Here is a 15,000-nt window from a genome sequence, read left to right as displayed (position 1 = left end):
GTCTGTCTGTGTCTGTCTGTGTGTGTGTCTGTGTGTGTCTGTCTGTGTGCATGTGTCTGTGTGTGTTTGTCTGTGTGTGTGTCTGTGTGTCTTTCTGTGTGTGTGTCTGTGTGTGTGTCTGTGTGTGTCTGTGTGTGTGTCTGTGTGTGTGTCTGCGTGTGTGTGTCTGTGTGTCTGTCTGTGTGTGTGTGTCTGTCTGTGTGTGTGTCTGTGTGTGTGTGTCTGTGTGTGTGTCTGTGTGTGTGTCTGTGTGTGTGTGTCTGTGTGTGTGTCTGTGTGCATGTGTCTGTGTGTGTGTCTGTGTGTGTGTCTGTGTGTCTGTGTGTGTGTGTCTGTCTGTGTGTGTGTCTGTGTGTGTGTCTGTGTGTCTGTGTGTGTGTGTCTGTCTGTGTGTGTGTCTGTGTGTGTGTCTGTGTGTGTGTCTGTGTGTGTGTCTGTCTGTGTGTGTGTATCTGTGTGTGTGTCTCTGTCTGGGTGTGTGTATCTGTGTCTGTTTGTGTGTCTGTGTGTGTGTCTGTGTGTGTGTCTGTGTGTCTGTGTGTGTGTTTGTGTGTGTCTGTGTGTGTGTCTGTGTGTGTGTGTCGGTGTGTGTCTGTGTGTGTGTCTGTCTGTGTGTGTGTCTGTGTGTGTGTCTGTGTGTGTGTCTGTGTGTGTGTGTCTGTGTGTGTGTCTGTCTGTGTGTCTGTGTCTGTGTGCGTGTCTGTCTGTGTGTGTGTCTGTGTGTGTGTCTCTGTGTGTGTGTCTGTGTGTGTGTCTGTTTGTGTGTGTGTGTCTGTCTCTGTGTGTGTCTGTGTGTGTGTGTCTGTGTGTGTGTCTGTCTGTGTGTGTGTATCTGTGTGTGTGTCTCTGTCTGGGTGTGTGTATCTGTGTCTGTTTGTGTGTCTGTGTGTGTGTCTGTGTGTGTGTCTGTGTGTCTGTGTGTGTGTCTGTGTGTGTCTGTGTGCGTGTCTGTGTGTGTGTCTGTCTGTGTGTGTCTGTGTGTGTCTGTCTGTGTGCATGTGTCTGTGTGTGTTTGTCTGTGTGTGTGTCTGTGTGTCTTTCTGTGTGTGTGTCTGTGTGTGTGTCTGTGTGTGTGTCTGTGTGTGTGTGTCTGTGTGTGTGTCTGTGTGTGTGTCTGTCTGTGTGTCTGTGTCTGTGTGCGTGTCTGTCTGTGTGTGTGTCTGTGTGTGTGTCTCTGTGCGTGTGTCTGTGTGTGTGTCTCTGTGTTTTTGTCTGTGTGTGTCTGTCGGTGTGTGTGTGTGTCTGTGTGTGTGTCTGTCTGTGTATGTCTGTCTGTGTGTGTGTCTGTGTTTGTGTATCTGTCTGTGTGTGTGTCTGTGTGTGTGTCTGTCTGTGTGCATGTGTCTGTATGTGTGTCTGTCTGTCTGTGTGTCTGTGTGTGTGTGTCTGTGTGTGTGTCTGTGTGTGTGTTTGTGTGTCTGTGTGTGTGTCTGTCTGTGTGTGTCTGTGTGTGTCTGTCTGTGTGCATGTGTTTGTGTGTGTGTCTGTCTGTGTGTGTGTGTCTGTTTGTGTCTGTCAGTGTGTCTGTGTGTGTGTTTGTGTGTCTGTGTGTGTGTCTGTCTGTGTGTCTGTGTCTGTGTGTGTGTCTGTGTGTGTGTCTGTGTCTGTGCATGTGTCTGTGTGTGTGTTTGTGTGTCTCTGTGTGCGTATGTCTGTGTGTCTGTGTCTGTGTGCGTGTCTGTGTGTGTGTCTGTCTGTGTGTGTGTATCTGTCTGTGTGTGTGACTGTCTGTGTGTGTCTGTGTGTGTGTCTGTGTGTGTGTCTGTGTGTGTCTCTGTGTGTGTGTCTTTGTGTGTGTCTGTGTGTGTGTCTGTCTGTGTGTGTGTCTGTGTGTGTGTCTGTGTGCGTGTGTCTGTGTGTGTGTCTGTTTGTGTGTCTGTCTCTGTGTGTCTGTCTGTGTGTGTGTCTGTGTGTGTGTCTTTGTGTGTGCCTGTGTGTGTGTCTGTGTGTGTCTGTCTGTGTGTCTGTGTCTGTGTGTGTGTCTGTCTGTGTGTGTGTCTGTGTGTGTGTCTTTGTGCGTGTGTCTGTGTATGTGTCTGTGTGCGTGTGTCTGTGTGTGTGTTTCTGTGTGCGTGTGTCTGTGTGTGTCTGTCTGTGTGCGTGTGTCTGTGTGCGTGTGTCTGTGTGTGTCGAGGTATGTGTTTCTCTCTGTATGCGTGTGTCTGTGTGTGTGTGTCTGTGTGCGTGTGTCTGTGTGTGCCTGTCTGTGTGCGTGTGTCTGTGTGCGTGTGTCTGTGTGTGTCTCGAGGTGTGTGTTTCTCACTGTGTGCGTGTGTCTGTGTGTGTCTGTCTGTGTGTCTGTGTCTGTGTGTGTGTCTGTGTGTGTGTCTGTGTGTGTGTCTTTGTGCGTGTGTCTGTGTATGTGTCTGTTTGCGTGTGTCTGTGTGTGTCTGTGTGTGTGTCTGTGTGTGTTTCTGTGTGTGTCTGTCTGTGTGTCTGTGTCTGTGTGCGTGTCTGTCTGTGTGTGTGTCTGTGTGTGTGTCTTTGTGCGTGTGTCTGTGTGTGTGTCTGTGTGCGTGTGTCTGTGTGTGTGTGTCTGTGTGTGTCTGTCTGTGTGTGTGTGTCTGTGTGTGTGTCTCTGTGTTTGTGTCTGTGTGTTTCTGTCGGTGTGTGTGTGTGTCTGTGTGTGTGTCTGTCTGTGTAGGTCTGTCTGTGTGTGTGTCTGTGTGTGTCTGTCGGTCTGTGTGTGTGTATCTGTATGTGTGTGTGTCTGTGTGTGTGTCTGTCTGTGTGCATGTGTCTGTGTCTGTGTATGTGTGTGTGTGTGTGTGTCTGTGTGTGTGTGTCTGTCTGTGTGTGTGTGTCTCTTTGTGTCTGTGAGTGTGTCTGTTTGTGTGTGTCTCTCTGTGTGTCTGTGTGCATGTGTCTGTGTGTGTGTCTGTGTGTGTTTCTGTGTGTGTGTCTGTGTGTGTGTGTCTGTGTGTGTGTCTGTCTGTGTGTGTGTGTCTGTCTGTGTGTGTGTATCAGTCTGTGTGTGTGTCTGTGTGTGTGTGTCTGTCTGTGTGTGTGTATCTGTGTGTGTGTCTGTCTGTGTGTGTCTGTGTGCGTGTGTCTGTGTGTGTGTGTCTGTCTGTGTGTGTGTATCTGTGTGTGTGTCTCTGTCTGGGTGTGTGTATCTGTGTCTGTGTGTGTGTCTGTGTGTGTGTCTGTGTGTGTGTCTGTGTGTCTGTGTGTTTGTCTGTGTGTGTGTCTGTGTGTGTCTGTCTGTGTGTGTGTCTGTGTGTGTGTGTCTGTCTGTCTGTGTGTCTGTGTGTGTGTCTGTGTGCGTGTGTCTGTGTGTGTGTCTGAGTGTGTGTCTGTGTGTGTGTCGGAGTGTGTGTCTGTGTGCATGTGTCTGTGTGTGTGTGTCTGTGTGTGTGTCTCTGTGCATGTGTCTGTGGGTGAGTGTCTGTGTGTGTCTGTCGGTGTGTGTGTGTGTGTGTTGTGTCTGTCTGTGTGTGTCTGTCTGTGTGTGTCTGTGTGTGTGTCTGTCTGTGTGTGTCTGTCTGTGTGTGTCTGTGTGTGTGTCTGTGTGTGTGTCTGTGTGTGTGTCTTTGTGCGTGTGTCTGTGTATGTGTCTGTGTGCGTGTGTCTGTGTGTGTGTCTGTGTGCATGTTTCTGTGTGTGTCTCTGTGTGTCTGTGTGTGTGTGTCTGTCTGTGTGTGTGTCTGTGTGTGTCTGTGTGTGTGTCTGTGTGTGTGTCTGCGTGTGTGTGTCTGTGTGTCTGTCTGTGTGTGTGTGTCTGTCTGTGTGTGTGTCTGTGTGTGTGTGTCTGTGTGTGTGTCTGTGTGTGTGTCTGTGTGTGTGTGTCTGTGTGTGTGTCTGTGTGCATGTGTCTGTGTGTGTGTCTGTGTGTGTGTCTGTGTGTCTGTGTGTGTGTGTCTGTCTGTGTGTGTGTCTGTGTGTGTGTCTGTGTGTCTGTGTGTGTGTGTCTGTCTGTGTGTGTGTCTGTGTGTGTGTCTGTGTGTGTGTCTGTGTGTGTGTCTGTCTGTGTGTGTGTATCTGTGTGTGTGTCTCTGTCTGGGTGTGTGTATCTGTGTCTGTTTGTGTGTCTGTGTGTGTGTCTGTGTGTGTGTCTGTGTGTCTGTGTGTGTGTTTGTGTGTGTCTGTGTGTGTGTCTGTGTGTGTGTGTCGGTGTGTGTCTGTGTGTGTGTCTGTCTGTGTGTGTGTCTGTGTGTGTGTCTGTGTGTGTGTCTGTGTGTGTGTGTCTGTGTGTGTGTCTGTCTGTGTGTCTGTGTCTGTGTGCGTGTCTGTCTGTGTGTGTGTCTGTGTGTGTGTCTCTGTGTGTGTGTCTGTGTGTGTGTCTGTTTGTGTGTGTGTGTCTGTCTCTGTGTGTGTCTGTGTGTGTGTGTCTGTGTGTGTGTCTGTCTGTGTGTGTGTATCTGTGTGTGTGTCTCTGTCTGGGTGTGTGTATCTGTGTCTGTTTGTGTGTCTGTCTGTGTGTCTGTGTGTGTGTCTGTGTGTCTGTGTGTGTGTCTGTGTGTGTCTGTGTGCGTGTCTGTGTGTGTGTCTGTCTGTGTGTGTCTGTGTGTGTGTCTGTGTGTGTCTGTCTGTGTGCATGTGTCTGTGTGTGTTTGTCTGTGTGTGTGTCTGTGTGTCTTTCTGTGTGTGTGTCTGTGTGTGTGTCTGTGTGTGTGTCTGTGTGTGTGTGTCTGTGTGTGTGTCTGTGTGTGTGTCTGTCTGTGTGTCTGTGTCTGTGTGCGTGTCTGTCTGTGTGTGTGTCTGTGTGTGTGTCTCTGTGCGTGTGTCTGTGTGTGTGTCTCTGTGTTTTTGTCTGTGTGTGTCTGTCGGTGTGTGTGTGTGTCTGTGTGTGTGTCTGTCTGTGTATGTCTGTCTGTGTGTGTGTCTGTGTTTGTGTATCTGTCTGTGTGTGTGTCTGTGTGTGTGTCTGTCTGTGTGCATGTGTCTGTATGTGTGTCTGTCTGTCTGTGTGTCTGTGTGTGTGTGTCTGTGTGTGTGTCTGTGTGTGTGTTTGTGTGTCTGTGTGTGTGTCTGTCTGTGTGTGTCTGTGTGTGTCTGTCTGTGTGCATGTGTTTGTGTGTGTGTCTGTCTGTGTGTGTGTGTCTGTTTGTGTCTGTCAGTGTGTCTGTGTGTGTGTTTGTGTGTCTGTGTGTGTGTCTGTCTGTGTGTCTGTGTCTGTGTGTGTGTCTGTGTGTGTGTCTGTGTCTGTGCATGTGTCTGTGTGTGTGTTTGTGTGTCTCTGTGTGCGTATGTCTGTGTGTCTGTGTCTGTGTGCGTGTCTGTGTGTGTGTCTGTCTGTGTGTGTGTATCTGTCTGTGTGTGTGACTGTCTGTGTGTGTCTGTGTGTGTGTCTGTGTGTGTGTCTGTGTGTGTGTCTGTGTGTGTGTCTTTGTGTGTGTCTGTGTGTGTGTCTGTCTGTGTGTGTGTCTGTGTGTGTGTCTGTGTGCGTGTGTCTGTGTGTGTGTCTGTTTGTGTGTCTGTCTCTGTGTGTCTGTCTGTGTGTGTGTCTGTGTGTGTGTCTTTGTGTGTGCCTGTGTGTGTGTCTGTGTGTGTCTGTCTGTGTGTCTGTGTCTGTGTGTGTGTCTGTCTGTGTGTGTGTCTGTGTGTGTGTCTTTGTGCGTGTGTCTGTGTATGTGTCTGTGTGCGTGTGTCTGTGTGTGTGTTTCTGTGTGCGTGTGTCTGTGTGTGTCTGTCTGTGTGCGTGTGTCTGTGTGCGTGTGTCTGTGTGTGTCGAGGTATGTGTTTCTCTCTGTATGCGTGTGTCTGTGTGTGTGTCTGTGTGTGTCTGTCGGTGTGTGTGTGTCTGTGTGTGTGTCTGTGTGTGTCTGTCGGTGTGTGTGTGTCTGTGTGTGTGTCTGTGTGTGTGTCTGTGTGTGTCTGTGTATGTGTGTGTTCCTGTCTGTGTGTGTGTCTGTGTGTGTGTCTTTGTGCGTGTCTGTGTCTGTGTGACTGTGTGCCTGTGTGCGTGTGTCTTTGTGTGTATCTGTGTGCGTTTGTCTGTGTGTTTGTCTGTGTGTGTGTGTCTGTGTGTCTGTGTGCGTGTGTCTGTGTTCGTGTGTCTGTGTGTGTGTCTGTGTGTGTTTTGTGTGTCTGTGTCTGTGTGTGTGTCTGTCTGTGTATGTGTCTGTGTGTGTGTCTGTGTGTGTGTGTCTGTCTCTGTGTTTGTGTCTGTGTGTGTGTGTCTGTGTGTGCGTGTCTGTGTGCGTGTGTCTGTGTGTGTCTGTCTGTGTGCGTGTGTCTGTGTGCGTGTGTCTGTGTGTGTGTCGAGGTATGTGTTTCTCTGTGTGCGTGTGTCTGTGTGTGTCTGTCTGTGTGCGTGTTTCTGTGTGTCTGTGTCTGTGTGTGTGTCTGTCTGTGTGTGTGTCTGTGTGTGTGTCTTTGTGCGTGTGTCTGTGTATGTGTCTGTTTGCGTGTGTCTGTGTGTGTGTCTGTGTGTGTGTCTGTGTGTGTTTCTGTGTGTGTCTGTCTGTGTGTCTGTGTCTGTGTGCGTGTATGTCTGTGTGTGTGTCTGTGTGTGTGTCTTTGTGCGTGTGTCTGTGTGTGTGTCTGTGTGCGTGTGTCTGTGTGTGTGTGTCTGTGTGTCTGTCTGTGTGTGTGTGTCTGTGTGTGTTTCTCTGTGTTTGTGTCTGTGTGTGTCTGTCAGTGTGTGTGTGTGTCTGTGTGTGTGTCTGTGTGTGTGTCTGCATGTGTGTGTCTGTGTGTCTGTCTGTGTGTGTGTGTCTGTGTGTGTTTCTCTGTGTTTGTGTCTGTGTGTGTCTGTCAGTGTGTGTGTGTGTCTGTGTGTGTGTCTGTCTGTGTATGTCTGTCTGTGTGTGTGTCTGTGTGTCTGTCTGTCTGTGTGTGTGTATCTGTCTGTGTGTGTGTGTCTGTCTGTGTGTCTGTGTCTGTGTGTGTGTCTGTCTGTGTGTGTGTGTCTGTATGCGTGTGTGTGTCTGTGTGTCTGTCTGTGTGTGTGTGTCTGTGTGTATGTGTCTGTGTGTGTGTCTGTGTGTGTGTGTCTGTGTGTGTGTCTGTGTGTGTCTGTTGGTGTGTGTGTGTCTGTGTGTTTGTCTGTGCGTGTCTGTCGGTGTGTGTGTGTCTGTGTGTGTGTCTGCGTGTGTGTCTGTGTGTGTTTCTGTCTGTGTGTGTATGTCTGTCACTGTGTGTGTGTCTGTGTGTGTGTGACTGTGTGTGTGTCTGTGTGCATGTGTCTGTGTGTGTGTCTGTGTGTGTGTCTGTGTGTGTGTCTGCATGTGTGTGTCTGTGTGTCTGTGTGTGTGTGTGTCTGTGTGTGTTTCTCTGTGTTTGTGTCTGTGTGTGTCTGTCAGTGTGTGTGTGTGTCTGTGTGTGTGTCTGTCTGTGTATGTCTGTCTGTGTGTGTGTCTGTGTGTGTCTGTCTGTCTGTGTGTGTGTATCTGTCTGTGTGTGTGTGTCTGTCTGTGTGTCTGTGTCTGTGTGTGTGTCTGTCTGTGTGTGTGTGTCTGTCTGCGTGTGTGTGTCTGTGTGTCTGTCTGTGTGTGTGTGTCTGTGTGTATGTGTCTGTGTGTGTGTCTGTGTGTGTGTGTCTGTGTGTGTGTCTGTGTGTGTCTGTTGGTGTGTGTGTGTCTGTGTGTTTGTCTGTGCGTGTCTGTCGGTGTGTGTGTGTCTGTGTGTGTGTCTGTGTGTGTGTGTCTGTGTGTGTGTCTGTGTATGTGTGTTTCTGTCTGTGTGTGTGTCTTTGTGCGTGTGTCTGTGTATGTGTCTGTTTGCGTGTGTCTGTGTGTGTGTCTGTGTGTGTGTCTGTGTGTGTCTGTCTGTGTGTGTGTCTGTGTGTGTGTCTGTGTGTGTGTATCTGTCTGTGTGTGTGTCTGTGTGTGTGTCTGTCTGTGTGCATGTGTCTGTATGTGTGTCTGTCTGTCTGTGTGTCTGTGTGTGTGTGTCTGTGTGTGTGTCTGTGCGTGTGTTTGTGTGTCTGTGTGTGTGTCTGTCTGTGTGTGTCTGTGTGTGTCTGTCTGTGTGCATGTGTTTGTGTGTGTGTCTGTCTGTGTGTGTGTGTCTGTTTGTGTCTCTGAGTGTGTCTGTGTGTGTGTTTGTGTGTCTGTGTGTGTGTCTGTCTGTGTGTCTGTGTCTGTGTGTGTGTCTGTGTGTGTGTCTGTGTCTGTGCATGTGTCTGTGTGTGTGTTTGTGTGTCTCTGTGTGCGTATGTCTGTGTGTCTGTGTCTGTGTGCGTGTCTGTGTGTGTGTCTGTCTGTGTGTGTGTATCTGTCTGTGTGTGTGACTGTCTGTGTGTGTCTGTGTGTGTGTCTGTGTGTGTGTCTGTGTGTCTCTCTGTGTGTGTGTCTTTGTGTGTGTCTGTGTGTGTGTGTCTGTCTGTGTGTGTGTCTGTGTGTGTGTCTGTGTGCGTGTGTCTGTGTGTGTTTCTGAGTGTGTGTCTGTGTGTGTGTCTGTGTGTGTGTCTGTGTGTGTGTCTGTGTGTGTCTGTCTGTGTGTCTGTCTCTGTGTGTCTGTCTGTGTGTGTCTGTGTGTGTGTCTTTCTGTGTGCCTGTGTGTGTGTCTGTGTGTGTCTGTCTGTGTGTCTGTGTCTGTGTGTGTGTCTGTCTGTGTGTGTGTCTGTGTGTGTGTCTTTGTGCGTGTGTCTGTGTATGTGTCTGTGTGCGTGTGTCTGTGTGTGTGTTTCTGTGTGCGTGTGTCTGTGTGTGTCTGTCTGTGTGCGTGTGTCTGTGTGCGTGTGTCTGTGTGTGTGTCGAGGTATGTGTTTCTCTCTGTATGCGTGTGTCTGTGTGTGTGTGTCTGTGTGCGTGTGTCTGTGTGTGTCTGTCTGTGTGCGTGTGTCTGTGTGCGTGTGTCTGTGTGTGTCTCGAGGTGTGTGTTTCTCTCTGTGTGCGTGTGTCTGTGTGTGTCTGTCTGTGTGTCTGTGTCTGTGTGTGTGTCTGTCTGTGTGTGTGTCTGTGTGTGTGTCTTTGTGCGTGTGTCTGTGTATGTGTCTGTTTGCGTGTGTCTGTGTGTGTTTCTGTGTGTGTCTGTCTGTGTGTGTGTGTCTGTGTGCGTGTCTGTCTGTGTGTGTGTCTGTGTGTGTGTCTTTGTGCATGTGTCTGTGTGTGTGTCTGTGTGCGTGTGTCTGTGTGTGTGTGTCTGTGTGTGTCTGTCTGTGTGTGTGTGTCTGTGTGTGTGTCTCTGTGTTTGTGTCTGTGTGTTTCTGTCGGTGTGTGTGTGTGTCTGTGTGTGTGTCTGTCTGTGTAGGTCTGTCTGTGTGTGTGTCTGTGTGTGTCTGTCAGTCTGTGTGTGTGTATCTGTATGTGTGTGTGTCTGTGTGTGTGTCTGTCTGTGTGCATGTGTCTGTGTCTGGTTATGTGTGTGTGTGTGTGTCTGTGTGTGTGTCTGTCTGTGTGTGTGTGTCTGTTTGTGTCTGTGAGTGTGTCTGTTTGTGTGTGTCTCTCTGTGTGTCTGTGTGCATGTGTCTGTGTGTGTGTCTGTGTGTGTGTCTGTGTGTGTGTCTGTGTGTGTGTGTCTGTGTGTGTGTCTGTCTGTGTGTGTGTGTCTGTCTGTGTGTGTGTATCTGTCTGTGTGTGTGTCTGTGTGTGTGTGTCTGTCTGTGTGTGTGTATCTGTGTGTGTGTCTGTCTGTGTGTGTGTATCTGTGTGTGTGTCTCTGTCTGGGTGTGTGTATCTGTGTCTGTGTGTGTGTCTGTGTGTGTGTCTGTGTGTCTGTGTGTGTGTCTGTGTGTGTGTCTGTGTGTGTCTGTCTGTGTGTGTGTGTGTCTGTCTGTGTGTGTGTATCTGTGTGTGTGTCTCTGTCTGGGTGTGTGTATCTGTGTCTGTGTGTGTGTCTGTGTGTGTGTCTGTGTGTCTGTGTGTGTATCTGTGTGTGTGTCTGTCTGTGTGTGTGTATCTGTGTGTGTGTCTCTGTCTGGGTGTGTGTATCTGTGTCTGTCTGTGTGTCTGTGTCTGTGTGTGTGTCTGTCTGTGTGTGTGTCTGTGTGTGTGTCTTTGTGCATGTGTCTGTGTATGTGTCTATGTGCATGTGTCTGTGTGTGTGTGTCTGTGTGCGTGTGTCTGTGTGCGTGTGTCTGTGTGTGTGTCTGTGTGTGTGTTTCTCTCTGAGTGCGTGTGTCTGTGTGTGCGTGTCTGTGTGTGTGTGTCTGTGTGTGTGTCTGTGTGCATGTGTCTGTGTGTGTGTCTGTGTGTGTGTGTCTGTGTGTGTGTCTGTGTGTGTCTGTCTGTCTGTGTGTGTGTTTCTCTCTGAGTGTTTGTATCTTTGTCTGTGTGTGTGTCTGTGTGCATGTGTCTGTGTGTGTGTCTGTGTTTGTGTCTGCGTGTGTGTGTCTGTGTGTCCGTCTGTGTGTGTGTGTGTGTGTGTGTGTCTGTGTGTGTGTCTGTGTGTGTGCGTCTGTGTGTGTGTGTCTGTGTGTGTGTCTGTGTGTGTGTGTCTGTGTGTGTGTCTGCGTGTGTGTGTCTGTGTGTCTGTGTGTGTGTGTGTGTCTCTGTGTGTCTGTCGGAGTGTGTGTGTCTGTGTGTGTGTCTGTGTGTGTCTGTCGGTGTGTGTGTGTCTGTGTGTGTGTCTGTGTGTGTCTGTGTGTGTCTGTGTGTGTGTCTGTGTGTGTCTGTCGGTGTGTGTGTGTCTGTGTGTGTGTCTGTGTGCATGTGTCTGTGTGTGTGACTGTGTGTGTCTGTGTGTGTGTGTCTGTGTGTGTGTCTATCTGTGTGCGTGTCTGTGTGTGTGTGTCTGTGTGTGTGTGTCTGACTGTTTGTGTGTGTCTGTGTGTGTGTCTCTGTCTCGGTGTGTGTATCTGTGTCTGTGTGACTGTCTGTGTGCATGTGTCTGTGTGCATGTGTCTGTGTGCGTGTGTCTGGGTGTGTTTCTCTGTGTGTGTGTCTGTGTGTGTTTCTGTGTGCGTGTGTCTCTCTGTGTGTCTGTGTGTGTGTGTCTGTGTGTATGTCTGTGTGCGTGTGTCTGTGTGTGTATCTGTGTGCGTGTGTCTGTGTGTTTGTCTGCGTGTGTGTGTCTGTGTGTGTCTGTGTGCGTGTGTCTGTGTGCGTGTGTCTGTGTGTGTGTCTCTGTGTGTGTTTCTCTCTGTGTGCGTGTGTCTGTTGTGCGTGTCTGTGTGTGTGTCTGTGTGTGTGTCTGTGTGCATGTGTCTGTGTGTGTGTCTGTGTGTGTGTCTGTGTGTCTGTGTGTGTGTGTCTGTCTGTGTGTGTGTCTGTGTGTGTGTGTGTCTGTGTGCATGTGGCTGTGCGGGTGTGTCTGTGTGTGTGTCTCTGTGTGTGTGTCTGTCTCTGTGCATGTGTCTGTGTGGGTGTGTCTGTGCGTGTGTCTGTGTGTGTGTGTCTGTGTGTGTGTCTGTGTGTGTGACTGTCTTTGTGAGTGTTTCTGTGTGTGTCTGTCTGTGTGTGTGTATCTGGGTGTGTGTGTGTCTGTGTGTGTGTCTGTGTGTGTGTCTGTGTGTGTGTCTGTCTGTGTGTGTGACTGTCTGTGTGCGTGTTTCTGTGTGTGTCTGTCTGTGTGTGTGTATCTGGGTGTGTGTGTGTCTGTGTGTCTGTGTCTGTGTGTGTGTCTGTGTGTGTGTGTCTGTCAGTGTGTGTGTGTCTGTTTGTGTCTGTGAGTGTGTCTGTGTGTGTGTTTGTGTGTCTGTGTGTGTGTCTGTCTGTGTGTCTGTGTCTGTGTGTGTGTGTGTCTGTTTGTGTCTGTGTGTGTGTCTGTGTGGTGTGTCTGTGTGTGTGTCTCTGTGTTTGTGTCTGTGTGTGTCTGTCGGTGTGTGTGTGTCTGTGTGTGTTTCTGTCTGTATATGTCTGTCTGTGTGTGTGTCTGTGTGTGTCTGTCTGTCTGTGTGTGTGTATCTGTCTGTGTGTGTGTCTGTGTGTGTGTCTGTCTGTGTGCATGTGTCTGTGTGTGTGTCTGTCTGTGTATGTGTTTGTGTGTGTGTCTGTGTGTGTCTGTGTGTGTGTCTGTCTGTGTGTCTGTGTCTGTGTGTGTGTCTGTGTGTGTGTCTGTGTGTGTGTCTATCTGTGTGTCTGTGTCTGTGTGTGTGTCTGTCTGTGTGTGTGTCTTTGTGCGTGTGTCTGTGTAGGTGTCTGTGTGTGTGTCTGTGTGCGTGTGTCTGTGGGTGTCTGTCTGTGTGCGTGTGTCTGTGTGTGTGTCTGTGTGTGTCTGTCTGTGTGTCTGTGTCTGTGTGTGTGTCTGTCTGTGTGTGTGTCTGTGTGTGTGTCTTTGTGCATGTGTCTGTGTATGTGTCTATGTGCATGTGTCTGTGTGTGTGTGTCTGTGTGCGTGTGTCTGTGTGTGTCTGTCTGTGTGCGTGTGTCTGTGTGCGTGTGTCTGTGTGTGTGTCTGTGTGTGTCTGTCGGAGTGTGTGTGTCTGTGTGTGTGTCTGTGTGTCTGTCGGTGTGTGTGTGTCTGTGTGTGTGTCTGTGTGTCTGTCGGTGTGTGTGTGTCTGTGTGTGTGTCTGTGTGTGTCTGTGTGTGTCTGTGTGTGTGTCTGTGTGTGTCTGTCGGTGTGTGTGTGTCTGTGTGTGTGTCTGTGTGCATGTGTCTGTGTGTGTGACTGTCTGTGTGTGTCTGTGTGTGTGTGTCTGTGTGTGTGTCTATCTGTGTGCGTGTCTGTGTGTGTGTGTCTGTGTGTGTGTGTCTGACTGTTTGTGTGTGTCTGTGTGTGTGTCTCTGTCTGGGTGTGTGTATCTGTGTCTGTGTGACTGTCTGTGTGCATGTGTCTGTGTGCATGTGTCTGTGGGCGTGTGTCTGGGTGTGTTTCTCTGTGTGTGTGTCTGTGTGTGTTTCTGTGTGCGTGTGTCTCTCTGTGTGTCTGTGTGTATGTGTCTGTGTGTGTGTCTGTGTGCGTGTGTCTGTGTGTGTATCTGTGTGCGTGTGTCTGTGTGTTTGTCTGTGTGTGTGTGTCTGTGTGTGTCTGTGTGCGTGTGTCTGTGTGCGTGTGTCTGTGTGTGTGTCTGTGTGTGTGTTTCTCTCTGTGTGCGTGTGTCTGTTGTGCGTGTCTGTGTGTGTGTCTGTGTGTGTGTCTGTGTGCATGTGTCTGTGTGTGTGTCTGTGTGTGTGTGTCTGTCTGTGTGTGTGTGTCTGTGTGTGTGTCTGTGTGTGTGTCTGTGTGTGTGTTTCTCTGTGTGCGTGTGTCTGTGTGTGCGTGTTCTGTGTGTGTGTGTCTGTGTGTGTGTCTGTGTGTGTCTCTCTATGAGTGTGTGTCTGTCTGTGTGTGTGTCTGTGTGTGTGTCTGTCTGTGTGCATGTGGCTGTGTGGGTGTGTATCTGTGTGTGTCTGTGTGTGTGTGTCTGTCTCTGTGCATGTGTCTGTTTGGGTGTGTCTGTGCATGTGTCTGTGTGTGTGTGTGTGTCTGTGTCTGTGTGTGTCTGTCGGTGTGTGTGTGCCTGTGTGTGTGTCTGTCTGTGTGTGTGTCTGTATGTGTGACTGCCTGTGTGTGCGTCTGTGTGTGTGCGTCTCTGTGCGTGTGTCTGTGTGTGTGTCTGTGTGCATGTGTCTGTGTGTGTGTCTGTGTGTGTATCTGTGTGTGTCTGTGTGTGTGTGTCTGTCTCTGTGCATGTGTCTGTGTGTGTGTCTGTGTGTGTGTCGGTGTGTCTGTGTTTGTGGGTCTGTCTGTGTGTGTCTCTGTGTGTGTCTGTGTGTGTGTCTGTGTGTGTGTCTGTGTGTGTGTCTGTGTGTGTGTCTATCCGTGTGTCTGTGTCTGTGTGTGTGTCTGTCTGTGTGTGTGTCTGTGTGTGTGTGTCTGTGTGTGTGTGTGTGTCTGTGTGTGTGTCTGTGTGTGTGTCTCTGTGTGTGTCTGTGTGTGTGTCTGTGTGTGTGTCTGTGTGTGTGTGTGCGTGTGTGTGTCTGTGTGTCTGTCTGTGTGTGTGTGTCTGTGTGTGTCTGTCTGTGTGTCTGTCTGTGTGTGTGTCTGTGTGTGTGTCTTTGTGCGTGTGTCTGTGTATGTGTCTGTGTGCGTGTGTCTGTGTGTGTGTCTTTGTGCGTGTGTCTGTGTGTGTCTGTCTGTGTGCGTGTGTCTGTGTGCGTGTGTCTGTGTGTGTGTCTGTGTGTGTGTTTCTGTCTGTGTGCGTGTGTCTGTGTGTGTGTGTCTGTGTGTGTGTGTCTGTCTGTGTGTGTGTATCTGTGTGTGTGTCTCTGTGTGTGTCTGTCTGTGTGTGTGTGTCTGTCTGTGTGTGTGTCTGTGTGTGTGTCTGTGTGTGTGTATCTGTCTGTGTGTGTGTCTGTGTGTGTGTCTGTCTGTGTGCATGTGTCTGTATGTGTGTCTGTCTGTCTGTGTGTCTGTGTGTGTGTGTCTGTGTGTGTGTCTGTCTGTGTGTTTGTGTGTCTGTGTGTGTGTCTGTCTGTGTGTGTCTGTGTGTGTCTGTCTGTGTGCATGTGTTTGTGTGTGTGTCTGTGTGTGTGTCTGTTTGTGTCTGTGAGTGTGACTGTGTGTGTGATTGTGTGTCTGTGTGTGTGTCTGTCTGAGTGTCTGTATCTGTGTGTGTGTCTGTGTGTGTGTCTGTGTCTGTGCATGTGTCTGTGTGTGTTTGTGTGTCTCTGTGTGCGTATGTCTGTGTGTCTGTGTCTGTGTGCGTGTCTGTGTGTGTGTCTGTCTGTGTGTGTGTATCTGTCTGTGTGTGTGACTGTCTGTGTGTGTCTGTGTGTGTGTCTGTGTGTGTGTCTGTGTGTGTCTCTGTGTGTGTGTCCTTGTGTGTGTCTGTGTGTGTGTGTCTGTCTGTGTGTGTGTCTGTGTGTGTGTCTGTGTGCGTGTGTCTGTGTGTGTCTGTGTGTGTGTATGTGTGTGTGTCTGTGTGTGTGTCTGTGTGTGTCTGTGTGTCTGTGTCTGTGTGTGTGTCTGTCTGTGTGTGTCTGTCTGTGTGTGTGTCTGTGTGTGTGTCTGTTTGTGTGTCTGTCTCTGTGTGTCTGTCTGTGTGTGTGTCTGTGTGTGTGTCTTTGTGTGTGTCTGTGTGTGTGTCTGTGTGTGTCTGTCTGTGTGTCTGTGTCTGTGTGTGTGTCTGTCTGTGTGTGTGTCTGTGTGTGTGTCTTTGTGCGTGTGTCTGTGTATGTGTCTGTGTGCGTGTGTCTGTGTGTGTGTGTCTGTGTGCGTGTGTCTGTGTGTGTCTGTCTGTGTGCGTGTGT

This window comes from Giraffa tippelskirchi, chromosome X, assembly GCF_054371585.1.
Source record: "Giraffa tippelskirchi isolate mGirTip1 chromosome X, T2T-mGirTip1v1.2.pri, whole genome shotgun sequence".
Lineage (NCBI taxonomy): Eukaryota > Metazoa > Chordata > Mammalia > Artiodactyla > Giraffidae > Giraffa > Giraffa tippelskirchi.
This window is presented reverse-complemented; position numbering follows the sequence as displayed.